Here is a 20756-nt window from a genome sequence, read left to right as displayed (position 1 = left end):
CATCTGTCTGCTAAAAAAGAAAGAAATGCTAGGGAGGAAGCTGGATAATAAAAAAAAAACTTTACTTTAATTTTTTTTTAAATAAGCAAAAACTCCGATGAAGTTCATTGAAATGTTAGAAGCTCGTTAGTCGGCGTAGCACTGCTTTCATAAGTATGAATGACAACAGGTGTCGGCAGCAGTATCGCTGACAAAAAGCAGCGAACAAACAGCAGAAGTTAAGAGTTATGTTTGGGGGTCGGATAAATTATTTAGCTCGACAGATGGTGAGAGGCAGCGATTATCGGCACTGATGAAACGTCGGGAGTATTGCCGATCTCTGGTGATTAGCCTCATAGCAGGAGGGAAGACACACACACACACACACACACACACACACACACACACACACACACACACACACACACACACACACACACACACACACACACACACACACACACACACACACACACACACACACACACACACACACACACACACACACACACACACACATTCCAGCGCTGCTGTCACCCAAAATTCCTTTAAAGGAATCCAACAGCACCACAACACCTCAGTCTGTGTTATGTGCCAGGTAGCTCAATAAATCATTAAGTGTGCAGCATCGAGCCCTCAGCAAAGCTTTTAGTCCTAACATACCTGGTATAAACACAAGAGCTCATCTGTCTGAGCTATCTGATGGGTCCGAAAAGGCAAAAAAAAAAAAGAAAAGAATTGGAAGATGGGGCGGTGAAGAAAGACAATGAGTAAGACCGAGAGAGAGAGCTGGAATGAAAACATGAATTCATCAGCGTAGGGAAGGGAAAATAAAAAATGACGGGGCTACAAAGTCGAGTCAAGATGAAAGCCAGATAGCTGCAGGTTTGTTATTGTGTAAATGTGTGTGTTTATTTCCTTGTGTAAGAAGTGGGAGGATGCAGGGGCAGCTAAAAGCCTTCCATTAGACACAACGCTGAATCACCAGCTCCAGGCGCAGGGCCACTGCCGGCCATCAGAAATAGCACCGTGCTCACCGGAAAATAGGACTACTTCTTTTAAATCCCCACTGGGAGGTGAGAATCTGGTCACTAGCCGTGAAGACCGGTGTGATTACAAAGCAATAGATACAGATAATAATTCTGGATAAAGCTGCTGATACTGCATACACGCCATATTGAGCATCTTTCAATTCAATTCAAAAAATATCTCCTGGAAAGACTCTGGAATAGTTTCCCATTTTTAAGGATTGATGCCACTCTTCTATCTGATGAGTGTTACGTAGAGCTACTGGGAGGCAATAAGCTTAGCTTAGCTTAGCATAAAGACAGCTAGCCTGGCTCACACCAAAGCTTTAACAGTTTGTTGCTTTACAGGTAATTACATTACCGACTGAATTGACTATATGTGGCAACTCACGCTTTTTACATCTCTGATTGTGTACAGATTTAACCAATAAGATGCTTATTAACCCTTGAGTTGTCCTCCTGGGTCAAAATGAAGAATACTTTTTTTTCAACATTTTGCTTGCTTTTTCTGACGCTTTTGTCGCTTATTTTGACGTTTTCCGCACTTTCTTTCCATTACCACCAGTATACACACAACTAACACCAACTTATTAACACTAGTTTTACACTTCTTTTTGGAATTCATGGTCAATGAACCTCATTTATATGAAATGATCTAATTATTGGGTTAGAAAAAAGCTGAAATAATGAATCATTTTGACTAATATTTAAGATGAGAGAAACGTATGTCGAAGGCCAATAACAGATACGTCATAGTTTAGTCAGGATTATGCCATAAAATTAAATTTAAAAAACCCAAATGAGTGCTCTGATGCGTTGCAAAGAGCGTTTTATGGACCCATCCATGTTATTTTTGATTAATTTGGTTAAAGGAAACCCAGATTTCTGATATAGAAACTTTGAAAACAAGAAAAAAAGGACAACAGGAGAGTTAATAAGCTTTGTAGGTGTTTGTAGGTGGATTTTCTTATTTTGGACAAAGCCAGGCTTCCCGTTTCCCCATGCTTCCAGTCTTTATGCTAGGCTAAACTAATTCTCAGAAAGGCGAAGCACTGCTACTTCTGCTACTTGGGCGGAGTGATATGCTCGGAGCACCTGGGAAGCCCCGTGCAGAGTAGCAGTGCTTCGCCTTCTGAGAATATAGTTCCCAGTATGTATACGGTTAGAAGATGGCTGTGTATCATGTGACCTTGTTATTTGTACACTGTGACTCTACAAATCACAACATGTAAATAGGAACATGTTGGCGTTATTTTGTCACTTATTGGGAGCAGTAGGCTAGTTGGAGCCGGTTACCTCCAGGATCTGGGCTAAGCTAGGCTAGACACGCAGGGAGATGAGAAGGGTATGTATGGACTGATCTAACTCTGGGGTTACGGCGAATAAGCTAAAGTCCCAATAAGTCGTCGTGTTCCTTTAACTCACAGAGATGCCAGTGGTAGCGATCTTGGTATTGAACTAATCCTTTAAGAGGAACAACAACATAAGAATTAGGGATAGACCTATTATCTGCCCTGGCCCATTACCGGCCTTGGCCCATTATCTGCCTTGGCCCATTATCTGCCCTGGCCCATTATCGGCCCTGGCTGATTATCGGGCCGTTTTTTTGGCAGTTTGCAGATTACCTGTAACAGCGTTTTATTTGCCTGATAACCGATAAAGTTAATGAATTAAAAAGTGTGCTGCTTTGGCTCTGCTACAGCTCTGTGTCCGTCCCTCTGCTTCGGTTTCACTCCCCACTGAGTCTGACTTCACGTCCCGCCCAACACTATCGGACTATCTTTTACCGTGTATTATGTTGAAAGTTTCTAATTCATTAAATAATTGCTTAAAGCATTTAAACAAAGTTTTGTGTTGGAGCTTGGAACATTCCAAAATCTTAATTTTAAAGATTTTCATTTTCACGGTTATCAGTTTCCTTAACTACTAATAGTTGGTATCGGTATAGGTATCGGCCGATCCCTAGTAAGAATCACGATGATAATGAGGAATTCACATTCATACTGCGCACGAAATCTACATTAAAATGTGGCTTTCTACAACAAATGCGTAAACAAAGAGAAATGGACCAAAAACACACACTGTGTAATAGGGCTGGGCGATATGGACCAAAAGTCATATCCCGATATATTTTGGCTGAATATCGATATACGATATATATCCCGATATTTTTTCCGCGAAGTGAGAGCAAATGTTCAGTCAAAGCCCAAATCAAATATGACATGTCACAAGTAGTTTCATAGAAACAGTTGCAAAATCAAATAAATAATAAACCGGTTTCTTCACATGGTTCATGATTAAATGCTCAGCTGTTCAAATAACAATAAAATGTAAACCTAAATACTGTATAACAGGAGTAACTTTTTTGAAATCAAAGCTCCATAGGCTATTTGTGATTCGTTCCAAAGGTCAATTAAGCTTTTGATATTAATATAATCTACTTTGTTCAAAATGTAATGCCTCATGCCTGTAAGCCTAGGTTATAGTCCCATTCTTCCACTTGATACTGCTTCCACTTAAGTAAACTAAAAGATGAACTATCGACTACAAAACAAAGAAATTTATTATGATCGGTTCACAGATCTGAGTCCAAACGGAAACTTCACCCTTCTGAACTAAGAGTTTCTGCTTCAAGGTGAAGTTTAAACAGACTGAAATGTCCAGACTCATTCCTCCACTATTTATTTCTGTATGTATTTAAACGTTACATGTAATTTTAACGGGCACTGAGCTCCAGATCCTGCTGTAGCTTCTTTCCGTCCGCCTGCCGCCGGCAAACTTAGTGGAACTTTCCGCCGATATCGACATACAGTTCGTCCTGGACTACGTGTAAGATCCTACCGATCACCACTCTGTCTTTGGCTGGTCCGATCTGGATCAGCGGGGACCGGCGCCGCAGCGAGGCGAAGCTGTGTTTTTGCCCGGGGGAAGAGACGCTGCGGCCGGCCAGGGGCTCTCCGCCTCCGCTGCCCGGAGCTCAGATTGCTGGTCGAGCGGCATATATAATCATAAAACACATTGTCACCTGTTAAATGTTATCCATGCTGTTTGTTCTTTTCATTTCCTCTATCGAACATAATTAAGCAGTACAAAAGTCCGGCATCTTTAGCGTTGATCTGAATGCTTCGGCCCCCTGTTCCAAGATGGGCGGGTTTTGACGTATGTTTAGAACCTCACGGCGACATATCTATGGGAGCAAGGATCACATTTGAACTATATCGATATATGCGATATGGTCTAATTCCATATCTCATTTAAAAATATATCGATATATTTGTTTATATCGATATATCGCCCAGCCCTACTGTGTAATAATGTGAATGTTTGGTTAAGCCTCCAGCCATGTGAACAGAAAGGCCCAGCGTGTGCCTGGAGGTGGCAGCAGATCCAGTTACTGTTGCAGTCACATGTCCTTCCTGTTTTTCATCTTTCTCACATTTTCACTCCATTAAAGCATCCAGAGCGACAAAGAGAGGACAAGACACTTTCCTCCCCTCCATTGTCTTGTCACTGTGCTTCCTTCCCCCTCACTGCTCTTCCTGTATCTGTGTGTGTGTGTGTGTGTGTGTGTGTGTGTGTGTGTGTGTGTGTGTGTGTGTGTGTGTGTGTGTGTGTGTGTGTGTGTGTGTGTGTGTGTGTGTGTGTGTGTGTGTTACAAATGGTCAAAGAGCGACCAGGATTCTAATACTAAATATAAAAAAGTAGATGTACCGTAAGAGCGAAAAGGAAAGATCTGTGGAAGGTTTTATGACATTTGTCCTACTGAAAAGTATATATAAACATTTTTATCTTTTTTGAATTTTTTTTTTAAACAAAACATTCTTTCTCTCTATATAATGTGTCAGGACAAATTTCTCACACTGAGATATTGTGATTCACGGTTTCATGTTGGAGTTGAAGTCTCCCAAAACATCTGCCACAGTTTGCTGCTCAATACTTCCATATTCTTTGAAAATGATGTTATGTTCTTATTGCTAAAATTGCTCAACAGTGATTTGATTCAACGGACGCTCAAATCCAAAGTAAAAAAATATATATATATACATATGTGAAAGGGAGTGCTGGTTAGGGCTGTGTATTGGCAAGAATCTGGCGATACGATGTGCATCATGATACATGGGTCACGATTCAATATATTGCAATATATTTCGATACTGTGCATAAGGCGATATATTGGGATTTTTTTAAAGTATAATTTTAGAAAAACTAATATAAAAAAAAAAAAAGACATGATGTGCATAAAAGTCAAAGAAGGTTTACTTTAGGTAAACAATTCAGTACACAGAAAATCAAACTGCCAGTTTGGGATTGTGGTTCACAGGTTGTTAGTGAGCTAATGTTTTAATTAATGATATGCTAAAGTAGGCCAAAGTTCAGCCATAGCTACATTTTAGCTTCTAGTCAAAAGTCTGCTAGGCACTGTTAGGCAAGGACACTAGTGGTGCAACTCAGCATAGCCATCTAGCGGTAGGGGGTTTAAACACAACATAAACCACTGTTTTACATGAATATTTTTGCACGTAAAATTAAAAAAAATAAAAAAAATAAATACAGTATTGCAAAATAAAATATCGCGATACTCAAGTGTATAAATTTTTTTCTTTACACCCCTACTGATGGTTAATAATAATGAAATGTTTTCAGTCAATCAATTCATTTTAATTGTCACATAAAATCGTACCAGGGACAATTCCAGTGAAACGTAATATAATGTATATAATCTATGATTAAAGATGGAGAGTGACTGCTGTTCTAACTGTTCTTGAAAGGAAAACGTCTCTTGTTGTCTAAAGCTAAACAAATGAGTTGGGTGGTCGATTAGTCAAATTAAAGAAAATTAATAAGCAACTATTTTAATAATTCATTCATTCATTCATTGTTTCAGTCATTTTCCAAGAAATTGTGAGGATTTGCTGCTTTCTTTGGTCTCATATCGTCACCTTCCTAAAATAATTGCCTAATTCATTTTTTAACAAAAATTATTTTGTTGCCTAAATCATCTCCTCATGGTGCAGGCCACCTCTGGTAAAATTGCTTACATCCTCAGTTGAACAGGTCATGTGATTCTACACCTTTAGTAAAATTGCATATGTCAAGCATGTGACTTAGGCATGTTTTCTGAAAAACCTGAAAAAATGACTTAGGCAATTATTTTAGGAAGGTGACGATATGGCAAAAAAAGAAAGAAAAAGAAAAATTTAGTTTTGAACCGTTGATTAAATCAAGGTCTCACATTGGGCTCTGGACAATTCACTTAACATTTCATAGGCTTTACGATAATCAAGAACATATTTGGCAGATTCATCAATAATAATAAAAAAATAATGTGCCTTTCTGACCATTCGGTTACTGCACAAAATATTATGAACACTTGTATTTTCATAAAAGTACACAGAGATCGCAGATCGGAGCTTTAATCCAAAGAGATGTGTGGTGTTTGTGAGACAGCTTGTCGGGACCCTGATGGATCAAGAAATGTGCTGAAATCAGCTCGTTAGCAGAGCCGGGATTTAGTGTCAGTGTCCAGATGGGAGGACTATAAAAACGGATTCAGGACTCAGCCGAGGTCTGCGAGTTTTTGTGAGAGCAAAAAAAGTCCAGCGATCTCGGAGGCGGCGTGTGTGCTGCTTGCCGGGGAGTCCGTTTTTGTTTTGCGACTGCGAGCGTGGTGAGGTAGCAGATGGCTCAGCAGAGGGCAGCGTCTCTGACGCTTCAGTCAAACATGAGTGGTAGCGGAGGAGGAGGAGGGAGTCTTGGATGCTGCTAGAAGGAAAGAGCAGTAGGGGAGGACAAGCCGTGTGATATTTGCTGTAGGTGGAAGGCTTGTCGCAGTGGGAGAACACATACAATTTGGGAAAGAGCTTTCCAGAAAACCCACCAGTGTTATCGCCCACAGCAACAACCCTCGGCTGCTTCTTCATCTTCAGAAGAGTCAAAGTGTTCGGGGATTGCCTTTTCCGATGACTATTTTCTCCCTGCTTTTTATCCCTGTTGCTGCTACCGGTGTGAGTGCACCATAAGAAGAAATTCAATTCAATCCCTCCTCTTTGTAGCTACTTCTTATTTTTTTGAAGCTTGTGAATGCGTTAGGTTCATCAGGGAATCTGATATACCATCTTGTATGCTTGTAGGATGCTCGCCCGTTTTGACATAACCTATAAAAGCAGAACATGGGAAAGATGGGAGAAATGGACGCATGAAAAAAATGAAAGCGCTGGCGTCCTCAGAAGACAGGAGGAATCATTACCTTTCTGTTCCCAGACAGAGAATGAGGATAGATGGGGAGAGGAATGGCAGAAAGAAATGGGGGGACTCAATGTCCAAAAGTCATTAACGAACAGCATCAGTCCCTCGAAACACAATCCATCCAGTGGTTTCTCTTCCTACATTCACTTGTCCTCTCATGAGATATCCATCAATCGTTTCTCCTTTTTCCCCCCCATCTCCCCTTTTCAGTATTCCTATCCTCCCTCTCTCCTTTTGTCTTTATGCCTCTTCCCTTTACTCTCTTTTTTTCCATCGATTGATCGCTCCTTCCATCCTCATCCACTCTGCTTTTTTTTCTTTTCCTTCCTACCTCGAACAGAAAATGAGTGAAGAGGAGAGTGATGGATGCATTAAAAAAAGAAAGTGCCACACCTTGCAGGCTTCACTCATCCCCGACATAGGCAGATGTCCTTTAACACACACACACACACACACACACACACACACACACACACACACACACACACACACACACACACACACACACACACACACACACACACACACACACACACACACACACGTCGTATTCTATAGTAGGTTATCAGAATCAGAAAGGGTTTTATTGCCAATTACGTTTTTTTAACACATACAAGGAATTTGTTTTGGTTTTGTGCACATCACACATTCTCTAAATGGAATATTAAACAATATAAGTATAGGTATAAACAATATAAGTATATGTACACAGTATGTATTAAATTTAAAATGAAGATAGAAATAAAAAAAAATATATAATAATAATAATAATAATAATAATAATAATAATAAATAAAGAGCAAAGAGCATTACAGTAGTTATGTACAAAGTGTTCTTCTACTGCAGCTCAGCTGCTAAAAACAAAACATGAGCATTAGCCGGTATGTCTCTGTTAGTGTGGTTGACTGGCCAATAACGACGTTAACTTATTGCATTACGTCCTACACTGCAGCGTGCGTGTGTGCGTGCGTTGGACGGGAGAGTGATGCATCGTTTGGTTGTTCAGAACAAAATAACCTTCGTTTCCACGCAATCAGGCGGTAAAGCCAGTCTGTCGGTCTCCTGTGTTGTGGGAGTGTGCATGAGTGATTGAGAGCGATTGACAAATGTGATGTTGCTCCTTATCTAACACACACACACACACACACACACACACACACACACACACACACACGATTATGTTGAAAGAGGTCAAAATGCAAACAAGAGTTGTACTTGTTCAGTAGAGAGGGAGACAGTGGGCGGAATAAAAATTGAACTCTGTGTTCCTGTGATGGATTAATCAATGAGTCTACATGTTAAACACTGATCACTTTTGAATGCGTTCCCCAACTCTATGTGCCACATTTGAAGGAAAGGTTTATGTGTTAAAATGTGTTCTTAGCACTGCTTTATTGTGTCGTCTTTTAGGGCTGGGCAATATATCGATATTATATCGATATCGTGATATGAGACTAGATATCGTCTTAGATTTTGGATATCGTAATATCGTAACAGGACATAAGTGTGGTCTTTTCTTGGTATTAAAGGCTGCTTTACAGTGGTGTACTTTTCTGAACTTACCAGACTGTTCTAGCGACCCACTTAGACATTATGTCCACGTTACTGATGATTATTTATCTAAAATCTAAGTGTGAAGATATTTTGTTAGAGCACCGATCGTCAACCCTAGAATATCGTCGCAATATCGATATATTTGGTCAAGAATATCGTGATATCTGATTTTCTCCCTATAGCCCAGCCCTAGTTGCTTTGCAGATGCTGCATACATGCTACAGTTCTTCATCTTGCTTGTAATCATATATATATATATATATATATAATATCGACCTATTTTACTGTTTAGGCTACGGTTAGCTTTAAGCCGTATTGGAGCTGTATTAACTTACCGCTGATGCTAACTAGAATACATTATTTTAAGTGAGTGATGTAATATAATCTCTAGATATGTGGGATGGGGTTCTTTGCTTTGGGAACAAGAAGCAAAGGACAGTAAATGTCATGTGGGTTACATCAACGTGACATCAACAGTCGGCTGTGCCCCCCAGCTCTGGGTCACACGGAGCTCCTTGGTGAAGCGTTCGCTTCTCCCTTCCACCGTGAGTCAGAGCTCGCAGCTCTACACAATTCAACCCGGGTACAGAGCTGTGGATTACGCCACGGCAGCCATGCGCAGCAAAGCTCCACTGCCACAATAAAGTCAGCCCTACACTACAGGTCACAAGAGAGAATCAAACTGTGGCGCCCTTTACTCTGAAGCTTCCTACTCCCCCCTCTGTCAGGGAGCATCACGCTCCCCCCACACTCAGTTTGAACAAGTCCATAGTAGGGGTGTAAGAAAAAATCAATACACTTGAGTATCGCGATATTTTATTTTGCAATACTGTATGGATTTTCAAAAAGGCAATAACGATTTTTTTTTTTTTTTACGTAAAAAAAAAATAATCCATGTAAGACAGTGGTTGACGTTTATGTTGTGTTTAAACCCCCTACCGCTAGATGGCTATGCTGGGATGCACCACTAGTGTCCTTGCCTAACAGTGCCTAGCAGTGCCTGACTTTTTGCTAGAAGCTAACAATGTAGCTATGGCATCCAATCAAATCGAAGCATTGACAGCAATGCTGCTGCCAGTTCTGCCGTTGTTTACCCTTTTCTTCTTCTTCTAGTCTGTAGAAAGAGCAACGTCTGTAGCCTTTCCTCATTAGCGCCGCCGCTAGTCAGGAGAAGACTGCAACTAGTGTCGCGAGCACCAGCGCGGGTATAAATAGTTACGGCGATTTCATGACATCACATATGCGCTGCGCCAGCTAGGCTGCAGTTACTGTAAAACACCCGAAATCTGATCCTGGCTTAACCCTTGTGTTGTCTTGTTGAAAATTAGCTTTTTTGGCGCTTTTTCCCCCACAACGTTTTTGGTGATTTTTCCGAAGTTTGCGAAGCTTTTTGTCACGTTTTTAACGCCTTTTTTAAAATTCATGGTCAATAAACCTAATTTATATGACATTACACCTAATTTGAGTTTAAAAAAAAACATCATGAGTTATTTTGACTAATAGTTCAGATCAGAGGATGTTGAATGAATCACAGACTGGTTCATGTCAAAGTTGAATCAGGACACTGGTATGAAACCACTTTAAACATTTCTTTCAAATGCTTTAAGATGGACGCCCAAAGTTCAGTGAAAGTAATCATTCATGTTTACCTGCCAAGCACATCCATGGATCCATGTTATTTTGGGGCAATTTGGTTGAAAGAAACCCATATTTCTGATATAAGAAAACTTTTTAAAAAACGGGTCAAATTTGACCCGAGGACAACACAAGGGATAAAGAACTAAAATCACCAATTGTCACATTGCAGGACACATTACATCAAATCAAATCAGTAAATATTTATTACAATTCTAATGCAATGGTAATAAAAGAAATCTGAAAGACAAGTCAGTGGAGTCATCTAACAAGCTCGCCTGGCTCCATGAGTGTTTGGGTGTGTTTAGAAATCGCTTTGGCTTGCCAACTAAATAAAATGAAAGCAACGAGTTCCCAGACTTCTCTACGAGCAAATGAACACAGCATTATCATTATGACTAAAACACAACATGCATGTAACTGACAGATATATCAGTTCCATTCTGCTATCAAAACTAAAACAACCTGTTGACCTAGTTTTTGTGAGATTCCCTAAACTTTATGATATATCCTATTCCTGCCCTCCAAGTATACAGGTAGCCAGAAAACAAACAGGGCTTTAAACATAACGTCTTTGCAGCTTCACTAGGAGAGATCAATTAAACTGCACTGCAAACTGACTCAGCAGCTTGAGCTCAAAAATAGCAGCCGCTGCCTTCAGAAGACTGACAGCAGTCAAAGTGTCACTGATATTAAAAGAAAAACTGCAGGCTGCTCTCATCCTCTTTAAAAAAATAAATAAAAATCCCTTCCTGAAGTTTGATCCTCAGCTCACTGCCTTTCTCAGCGCAGAAATGTTCTCAAGATAGCAACGTGTCGCCATATCGTAATGCTAACTCAATGCAAACTCCAGGTCTAATCCTTAATCCTACATTTGGATCCAGATCTCAACAACCCTCAGCCCCGGTGATCCCATTTAGCCCCAACTACTGCCTCGATGTTGAGTCTACACTGTATTTTGTGAGAGGTCACAGAGGGGAAGTGAGGAAAAGTGATGGCTAAGCCTTTGGCTAATCATGTTATCGTAGGCAGAAAGCATGCGCGCGCGCACGAACACACACACGTACACAATCCCAAAGTGTATTAACCTCTTGGCTTCTGCTGCCAGATACTCGAGCGTCAACACTTTTTTGTCAAGGTTACAGTGAAAGGCATTATCCCGCTTCACTTCTGAGTGTGTGTGTGTGTGTGTGTGTGTGTGTGTGTGTGTGTTCAATATCTGACAGTGATACAGAAAAGAGGGATTTAAAGCAAAGCTGTGATAATACACCGAATACAAGATAAAAAGAGGCTGAGTGCCGATGTGAAATTCTGCTGTTAATTTTGTTCGGCTGCTTCGTTTATTCAGGCGTGGGAACTTTCAGGGAGCATGCCGACTTCGAGGAGTGTGCAATGCACGTTTGTGTCTATGAGAGTGTGTTTAGGTGCATGTGTGTTTGTGCGTGTGTTCATCAGGAAGATGGGCGGTGCTGCCTCTGTGTTGTTCTAGGCTTTAGGGGGTTCAAAGCCCGGGCGAGCAGGCTTGCTGTTGCTGTCTCTGTGTGTGTGTGTGTGTGTGTGTGTGTGTGTGTGTGTGTGTGTGTGTGTGTGTGTGTGTGTGTGTGTGTGATTAATTAATGTGGATGCAGACACAAGGTTCTATGAGAAAGGCTCAGGAGAGCACAGAGCTGCAAGGTATGTGTGTGCTTGTATTCATGTGATGGATACCTCCCATTTCAGCTGCTGCAGTGCTCCCTTGTCTGTGTCCCACCCACCTCTGTGCAGAGTGCGATTTACATCATTTCAGACACAACCAAATACAACCTCTCCACACACACACACACACACACACACACACACACACACACACACACACACACACACACACACACACACACACACACACACACACACACACACACACACACACACACACACACACACACACACACACACACACACACACCTGTGGGAGGGCCGGAGGAGAATTACTCCATCCATTTCAATTACAGAGATTGAGTATCTGATACAGACACACAATGCTGTGTGGGAGCTGGGGCTGCAACCAAGGACTCAATGTCAAATTATAAAACCAACTAAATGATTTGTCTGGAAATAGAAAGACGCCAAAAACATTAGCCTTCTCGACTGGTGGACGATAATTCTTTATTTTATTTTTTAGCTCTGCTACAGACAGAGCGGGGCTCGGAGGCTGGCAGGATGCAGGAAACAGAATCAAATTTGGAATGACACAATGATGGGGTTGAGACAAAGAGGAAACACTGCATTTGGCTTCGATGGCTGCAGTACACACACACACACACACACACACACACACACACACACACACGGTAGGGCCGGGCGATATGTTCGAACACCTCGTTCCCCGTCCTGAAAGACCTGGTCAAAAACATTCATTTTACCAGAATTTATTTTGTTGGAAGTATCTTGACGACTGTGTTTTCACCGACTTCTCACCGTGACTTAAAGTCCTTCAGCTGAAGTGGATACCATTAAACAGACTCTCCTCTGCTGGGCTCTCTTCATTTGCCTCCAAAGCAGTTTAGAATTTATTTAAAGTGCTCATATTATGCTCCTTTTCAGGTTCATAATAGTATTTAGAGGTTATAGCAGAATAGGTTTACATGGTTTAATTTTGAAAAAACACCATATATTTGTTGTACTGCACATTGCTGCAGCTCCTCTTTTCATCCTGTGTGTTGAGCTCTCTGTTTTAGCTACAGAGTGAGACATCTCAACTTCTGTTCCATCTTTGTTGGGAGTCGCACATGCGCAGTAGCTAGGTAAGGACTACTAGCCAGTCAGAGGCAGAGTATGAGGGCGTGCCCTGACAGTACCTAGGTAAGGACTACTAGCCAGTCAGAGGCAGAGTATGAGGGCGTGCCCTGACAGTACCTAGGTAAGGACTACTAGCCAGTCAGAAGCAGAGTATGAGGGCATGCCACGCTAGCAGATAGGCGAGCATTATAACGTGTGTTACAAAGTGACCACGTCTGTCTCTGAAGTAAAGGCTGGACTACAGTAGAGCTGTTTGGAGCAGTTGGTGAACAGTGTTTTCTGTTGGAGATGGTAAGTCCCTTTGGGGGGGGGGACTTTGGGCTTTTTCACTTTGTTAACCTATAACGTGCACAAAAAAGATGTATAACACAATAAAGGAAAGGGAAAACGCATAATATGAGCACTTTAAGGTATTGAATGGAATTTTTCATTATAGCTCATAGAGAAAGAGAAATGCTGCAACAATGCAGGCTTTAGTCGTGAAGGAGAAGCCTCTGCAGTTGTTTCTTCATTTTCTCTAATAGACATGACTTTCAGCTACAACCACTCTCTCTGCCCTCAAAACTTTAACCACAGAAACACACTCATGTCCTTGTTCACCCACAAAAGAGGTGAACATGTATTAGAGGATGTACAGAGCAGCCAGAAAGTAATTAAGATTGATTAAAAGTTAAATTAGTTACTGTAAATAAAGTCCAAATAAGCCAGCGGAAAAGCCAGCTGCGAGACCATTCATGATGTAATAACTAATGGTTAAATCTGCCATGGTTAAACAGACATCTGTGCTGGATTTAAACCAACAACCCAAATCAGTTTCTGGCAAAAAAGAAAAGCATGGTGCTCAATTTCGCTCTACACTCAGAACAAAAGTGGATAACTTCTGTTTGGAGGACAAAAGCCTGTCGCCGGAGCAGAAATAAAAACGTAGGGGTACAAAAATGGCTTTAAAAAGTACAACTATGTACCTAGATTGACCAAAATGTACCTGTATACACGGTAGAAATAATCATTAAGGCTATGTTCACACTTGCCGCTTTTTTGACAGCCGACCAATGACAAGTGGAGTAGCCAGACCGGTCGTTGTCATAACAACAGGAAAAAATGGAGTCGGAGCACAGCGGTACGGTAGCATACGGTATGACCGAGTGCTCCCTGTACTAGAGGTGTTGAAATTAATCAAATAATCGATGCATCGAATCGTGGACATGGACGATGCTGCATCGATAATCGGCAGGCTCATAATCGATTATTTCTGTTTACAATTTAATGTAGGCCTAACAACATTTCGGTTTACATATTCTGGTATGTTTTGCACATTCAGGAAGTGCCATGTGCTCAGTGCTGTATAGTTTTATGTATCCAATTTATTTAGTATTCGAGAACTGCAGAATGTTTTGTTTTTGAAGCTTGAAAAGCTATGAATTAAATATCCTGCATGGCTTTAATAGTAAAAATGTATTTGACGCATCGTGATGCATCGAGATATCGAATCGAAGACATGATAATTGTGATCGAACCGGGAGATCAGTGAAGATTCACACCTCTACCCTGTACAGGGAACTTGCTTTGTTTCATGCAACGTTAGCAGCACCACTCTCTCTTTCTCTAGCTCGCACCACCACTTTGTTTTAACCAACGTTAGCGCCGCTCCACATAGCGCTCTAGCTAGGATGCTGCAGCAGTAGCAACAAAAGACGCTCTCGGCTGCTTTTTGGAATAAAAACGCTGCCAGCTTCTTTTTTTAACTACAAAAGCACCCTAGTCAACTTTTTCTTGTCACAAAAGTGTGAACATAGCCTAAGCTATGACCTACCACAACAAGTCTTTGTGGTTCTGTTATGACTGTGCTGTCTAAACTGACTAACTGTTGATTGTAACGGGGATGCAACATAAACCTGACATTTAGGAAGTGTAAATGTATAGAAAGAGGCTTCTGTTCGACTTTTATGCTGCCAGGGTATTTCTACTGTTACTTAGGTAAAGTGATGCGAGGAGCTGCAGCATCACTGCAGGGGACAAGGAGCAGAAAAGCCACTGAGAGGGCTGGCATGGAGAGGGAAGGCCACAGGAGACCGGAGGGGGAAAACAACATAAAGAAAAGAGGTCATTGCAAAACCCTGGCAGCATCTGTGGCTAAGGCTGCCATTCATCCAACAGTCTTTCAAAGCACTGCTGGCAGGGCCGAGCAGATAACCTCTACTGCAAAGCCTGTGTGTCTCAGGAGATAAACACGGGCCTTTTACTTCTTCTCACTGCATGTAGCTATGATCCACCCTCATGTCCAGCAAATAACCAAAGTCTAAAAACAGGCTGGCAAAGTACAATGTGAATTAGCTAACCCCAAGTAACAAAGGGAAGAATGTTAACAATATATATATATATATATATATATATATATATATATATATATATATATATATATATATATATATATATATATATATATATATATAAAAGAACATCGGAAACTCAAGAGCTCATTCTAAAGTGTTTAAACTAATTAGATTAAATTAACTTGGAGCCCAGGGCAGCACACTGCATACAAAATACACATGGCAAATGCAAACCCTCAGCTGTTGCACAATTAGACTGATGACAATAAAAAAGCATAATATTTAATTTATTGTACCAAAAGCTAATTATTTTTAATGCAATCCATGCATGACAGCAATATATTTCATTTTTCTTTCAACACCACCCCATGTGTCTAGCTTCCACCAACGACATAGTTCGAAATGAATGTGCATCAGCAACACACAGTAACTGTTTTTTTTGTTGTTGTTTTTTTGACAGTGGCCAGTTGAGTCACACAGGAAACGAGGGAAAGAGAAATAAGGAATGACTTGCAATGACTCCCAACGGTCATGAGCATAATATAATATATAATATTAGTTCAAATACCAATACCAACCATTTTCAAACTGTTATTGCCTGAAACCAATAAGCTAGCATACATTTGCGCTCACATAGAAAAATTAAATTAATTTTGGATGCCAATACTAATATAGTAATTCAAAGTTGTTTGTTGTTGTAGGTCTTTTGTTTGTTTGTTTACATATCATAAAAAAAACACATTTTGTATCTCTTAAATTAGTTTCTAAAGAATTGTGACCAAAATATAATGGGCCATTTTACATTTGAATATTTAACTTCAGTGTTGTCTGTCTAATGCAGAAACTGTTTCTAAATTACCCCAGGAGAAAGGCCATTTGGTGTAATACATGTTGAATTTTCAGTGTAGTCAGATTTTGAGGTGTCTCCTGAGTTTTCCTCTGAAACAGCCCACAGCTTAGACCAACAAGACAGATGGCATCTTAGTTCACACAGACACACAAGTACAAAAAGCACACAAACAATCTTCTCTCATATTCTCATATCCCAGTCCAAGTCACACTGGACTGAATGGCAAACAACCTAAATAGTCTGCCTTTTTTCTCTTTGGCTGCAACAGGAGACATCAGTAGTGACCTTTTAAATGTGCTGTGGCCCGGTCAAGTGTGTTTATAATAGACAAAAAAAAGCTCCCCCCCCCCCCCCCCCCCCCCCCCCCCACACACACACACACACACACACACACACACACACACACACACACACACACACACACACACACACACACACACACACACACTTTGGTTGGTTGAACACATGACTGCCCTTCCTGAGCTGGCCCTCGGCTAGAACGAGAGGCAAGATGAGGCAAGCAGGTCCTCTGTTTCAACCTTTAGCTTGTTTGGCTGTTAAGCACAACCCGTGCTCTGTCAAAGGTATCAATTAAAGAGAGGACCAGCAAGGAAACCACACAGACAGGAAACACCACAGACTGCAATACTGCAGCAACTGTGCACTCCAAAATGTATTGTCTTTCCTTTTTTGAGTAGACATGGCCTGCCAAGAGACTATCCACCTACCACAGTATGCCTTTACATACAGTATAGGACTACTGAAGACACTGAGATCATGTGTAGTATACTAAAAACAGTAAACAATACAACATGGCTCTTACATCTTGTGTTTGGCCATATATCTGGGAATTTATGGGGGTTTAATGGTAAAAAAAGAAATATGACGCATCTTGATTTTTTTTAAAGGTGCCCTGCCACACGTATTTCATTACTTTGTGGTAATGTCTGAAGTTCTACCATGGACTCTGTAACATCTTTTGTGGAAAAAATGCCTCGGTTACCTCGTTTCAAGCCATTCTAGCGTGGTATAGAAAGCCTACAGGAAGACTCAGCTCGATTTCTGCCAGTTCTCATTAATATTCAACAAGCTAAGCTGTTTGAATCTGATTGGCTAACAGCTAGCCAATGAGAGCCTGGCTGTCAGAATCCTTTACCCAGCCCAACTGGGCGAGCGAATGAATAGTAATGAGCTCAGGCAACATGATGTCAGACTGACCAGCTTTTGTAATTGGCCTGATTTCTTTGCTTATTTCTTTTGAGTAGCTAGAGCTGACACAGGAGGTAGCAGTTCATTTTCACATTCATGACATAATACAAACACATATGGACCTAACATATTTCAAAAAATGCAAGTAAAAACGTTTTTTTGTGTGGCAGGGCACCTTTAAGACAGATTTTGATATTACTTTAGACTTCTTAAAAACAAAACTAAGTAATATCATGGATTCCATGATAAGGCATTGGTACAAACTCCACCTCTGTCTCATTGGATTATAATGGGGCTGAGATTAAATTAAATTCCATAATGTTGAACAAGAGTCAGGGTACAGCTTAAGGCTGGGCTGACAACTCACTGGCACTGAGCTCCAAATGAGGTCCTAAAGAGCTAGAGAAACTTAACAAGGTAATAATTCATCTTCCAGGGGACAGTTAACATATTCTGGTCAGTGAGATCTGGGTGGAAAAAGCCCTCAGTGGTTGTTCTGATAGGAGTTCATAAGGACAGCTAATGTTGGAGTTGGACAGTTACAAGACTCCTATGCAAGAAGAAGGTCTAAATAATTCAGTTATTCCTCAAAGCTAAAATATTACAATTAGAGCAGACACATTTTGGAGATGTAATAATTCTGACATCTCCATCCCCACCAGGTTCTTTTCTAAGATCTACATTCAGCAGGTTATCGCCTCTCCTTAAAGGATATAGTATTACTGTGTCTGTTAGCAAACTGCAATGTCACAACAGGATTGAACCTGCAATACTTGTAGAATTAAAGCTGCGAGCAGCGTTGAACGGGCCCTCGCACTCTGCGCATGTCGGGTGTGCCGGCGGCTCCCAGTCGATCCTGCATTGAATTTCCGTGACCGTCGAACACTGCACGCAAGATATAGACTTAATTACCTCCATATAGTGCATAGCGTTGGAAATTACATCTTTTAAATTGTGCACCACTTCCTGTGTCCACTACGTGGCACTAGAGAACATACACTATTCATACGTCATGTTGCTGTATTTCATGTTTAAACCACATCATGTCAATTTCAGGTTAGTTGAATGATTTTTGTCAGGACTTACTACCTGTTGCCAGTAAGTGGCGCTTTGACTATAACTCATTATTGACTTGCTCTCAGGCCTGTTCTATAATCAAGTATAAAAAATTTGGGGCAGATTGGACAATGTAAACTCGAGTTACAAAAACAACCGGTTTTGTGGCATTATATGGTAATTTGATACTTAGCCACGCCCACACCGTTGGACGCAAGTGCAAAAGTGTCGCAATTTAGCTTTGACACGGTCTTTAGATTGTACTGACTAATTTTGAAGTCGATCAGGTTAAATCTGTAGGAGTTCGTTAAAGTAGCCTGCAAATGGTCAAAATCATCCATAATTTGCACATTAATTTTAATATAGCTGATGTCCCGTTGGGTTTATGGTATGGCTCCAAGAGGCTTTTTTGTAAGTTTAAGACATAATACATGGGCATACCAAATCTCATATGTCTAGGTGAAACGCACTGCATGAGCTACCTCTTGAAATTTTGTAGGGGGCGCTAAGGAGCCAATTTATCACAATCAATCCTGAAACCCATGCAGATGTCTTCAGGCCTGGACTACCATCATATATGAGAGATTTAGGGCAGATCGGACAATGTACACGAGTTACAATAACTTTAGGTTTCATGATGTAACGCCGAAGTTTGCCGTGCCGCCACAGCGACGCCCTTAAACAAAAAAATCACAATCTTCAAACTGAAACATCAACAAGGTCTTGAGGCTTTCCTGACCACTTTTGAGGTGGATCTGGTCAACCAGCTAGGAAGAGGAAATCAAAGTAACTTCCTGTTGTAGTAGGGGAGCGCTATGACTATAACTCAATATTGATATGGAGATGTCTTCCGGCCAGGACCCTGAGCAGTTTGGGGCAGATTGGACAATGTACAGTTCCGTTATAAACCACTTCCTTTTTGGCGAGGGAGTTTCCAAATTCGCCCCCTTGCCACCCCTACACCGAATGACAAAAAAAATAACAGCTTTGCAGTTTAGCTCTGCGAAGGTCTTTAGCTTGTACTGACCAACTTTGAAGTCAATCGGTATAAATCTGTAGGAGGAGTTTGTTAAAGTGCAACCCTCTGAAAATGGCCAAATTCGTCCACAAGATGAATTTTCAATTCAAAATGGCTGACTTCCTATATATTCACCTACCAAATGTTATGCCTGTACGTGAAAGTGAAAGGAGGGGGCTTTAACTTTGAATACTGTTAGGGGGCGCTATGGAGCCAATTTGCCATGCCCAAGTCTGACTTGGCCCGTGCCCTAATTAGAGAGACGTACCTGTTCTTGTGGGTGAGTCTGAATAGCAGTGAGCTGGTTGTATACAGCTGAGTTCAGTGCTAAATGATGGAAAGAGGGATTGAAGACGACAGGAGGAGAGATGGATGCCATCGTCGCCTCTGGGTGTATTTAACTTTAGCAAAAAGAGAAAGTCAGAATCTCCGGGGGGGCGGGAAGCTGTTTTATTGGAGCTGATCAAGTCCTGCCTTGTTAAACACTGGCCTTCAAAACTCTGCATTTGTCAAACCATAATGAGAACCAACACAGAAAGCACTTAGGACAAGGGCGAGTTCAGATGAAATCCAAGCATTACATCACCAACCCCTATAGCTACGGACGTCGGGACAGCAGAAATATCACACGTTTTATAAATGTATTAAATCAGCTCTGCACAACATTATCGACACCTGCATCCAAAATCAGTCGGCCTCTACATGACAAGAAGGATCATATGCGAGCTGCACAAACTGTATTTACAGAGCTGCGTTGACAAGAGGGCGAATGCAGAGCGTTCTGGATGAAATATTGTTTGTGACTGAAATTGTTGCACCACGTTGAAAAGCTGTTACAGGAGTCTAGACGTTAGATGAAACAGCAATCGGTCTGCCCTTCAGTTACCCAATCATTGTGCAATTCAATTATTATGTGACAGAGCACTTCATTTTTAATTTGTGTGCAATATGTTACTGTTATTGAATGTCATTTTGATAAAAAAAAAAAAACAAGACCTAAGTAGTTTTAGACTTACAGTAGACACTAATACCGATGTTGTATTAAATGTATCTTTTTGTATGTATTTAAT

The 20756-nt window shown here is 40.9% G+C and overlaps 1 protein-coding gene across 1 annotated transcript in view; it reads right to left on the bottom strand.

Annotated features, from left to right (window-relative positions):
* man1a1 (mannosidase, alpha, class 1A, member 1) overlaps positions 1–20756 on the bottom strand; it is a 161224-nt gene that overhangs the window by 84340 nt on the left and 56128 nt on the right. The gene's annotated exons all lie outside the window — the stretch shown is intronic.

The sequence above is a fragment of the Perca fluviatilis genome, chromosome 18, assembly GCF_010015445.1.
Source record: "Perca fluviatilis chromosome 18, GENO_Pfluv_1.0, whole genome shotgun sequence".
Taxonomy (NCBI): domain Eukaryota; kingdom Metazoa; phylum Chordata; class Actinopteri; order Perciformes; family Percidae; genus Perca; species Perca fluviatilis.
Note: the sequence above shows the minus strand (reverse complement) of the source record. Positions and strands in the feature narration are given on the sequence as shown.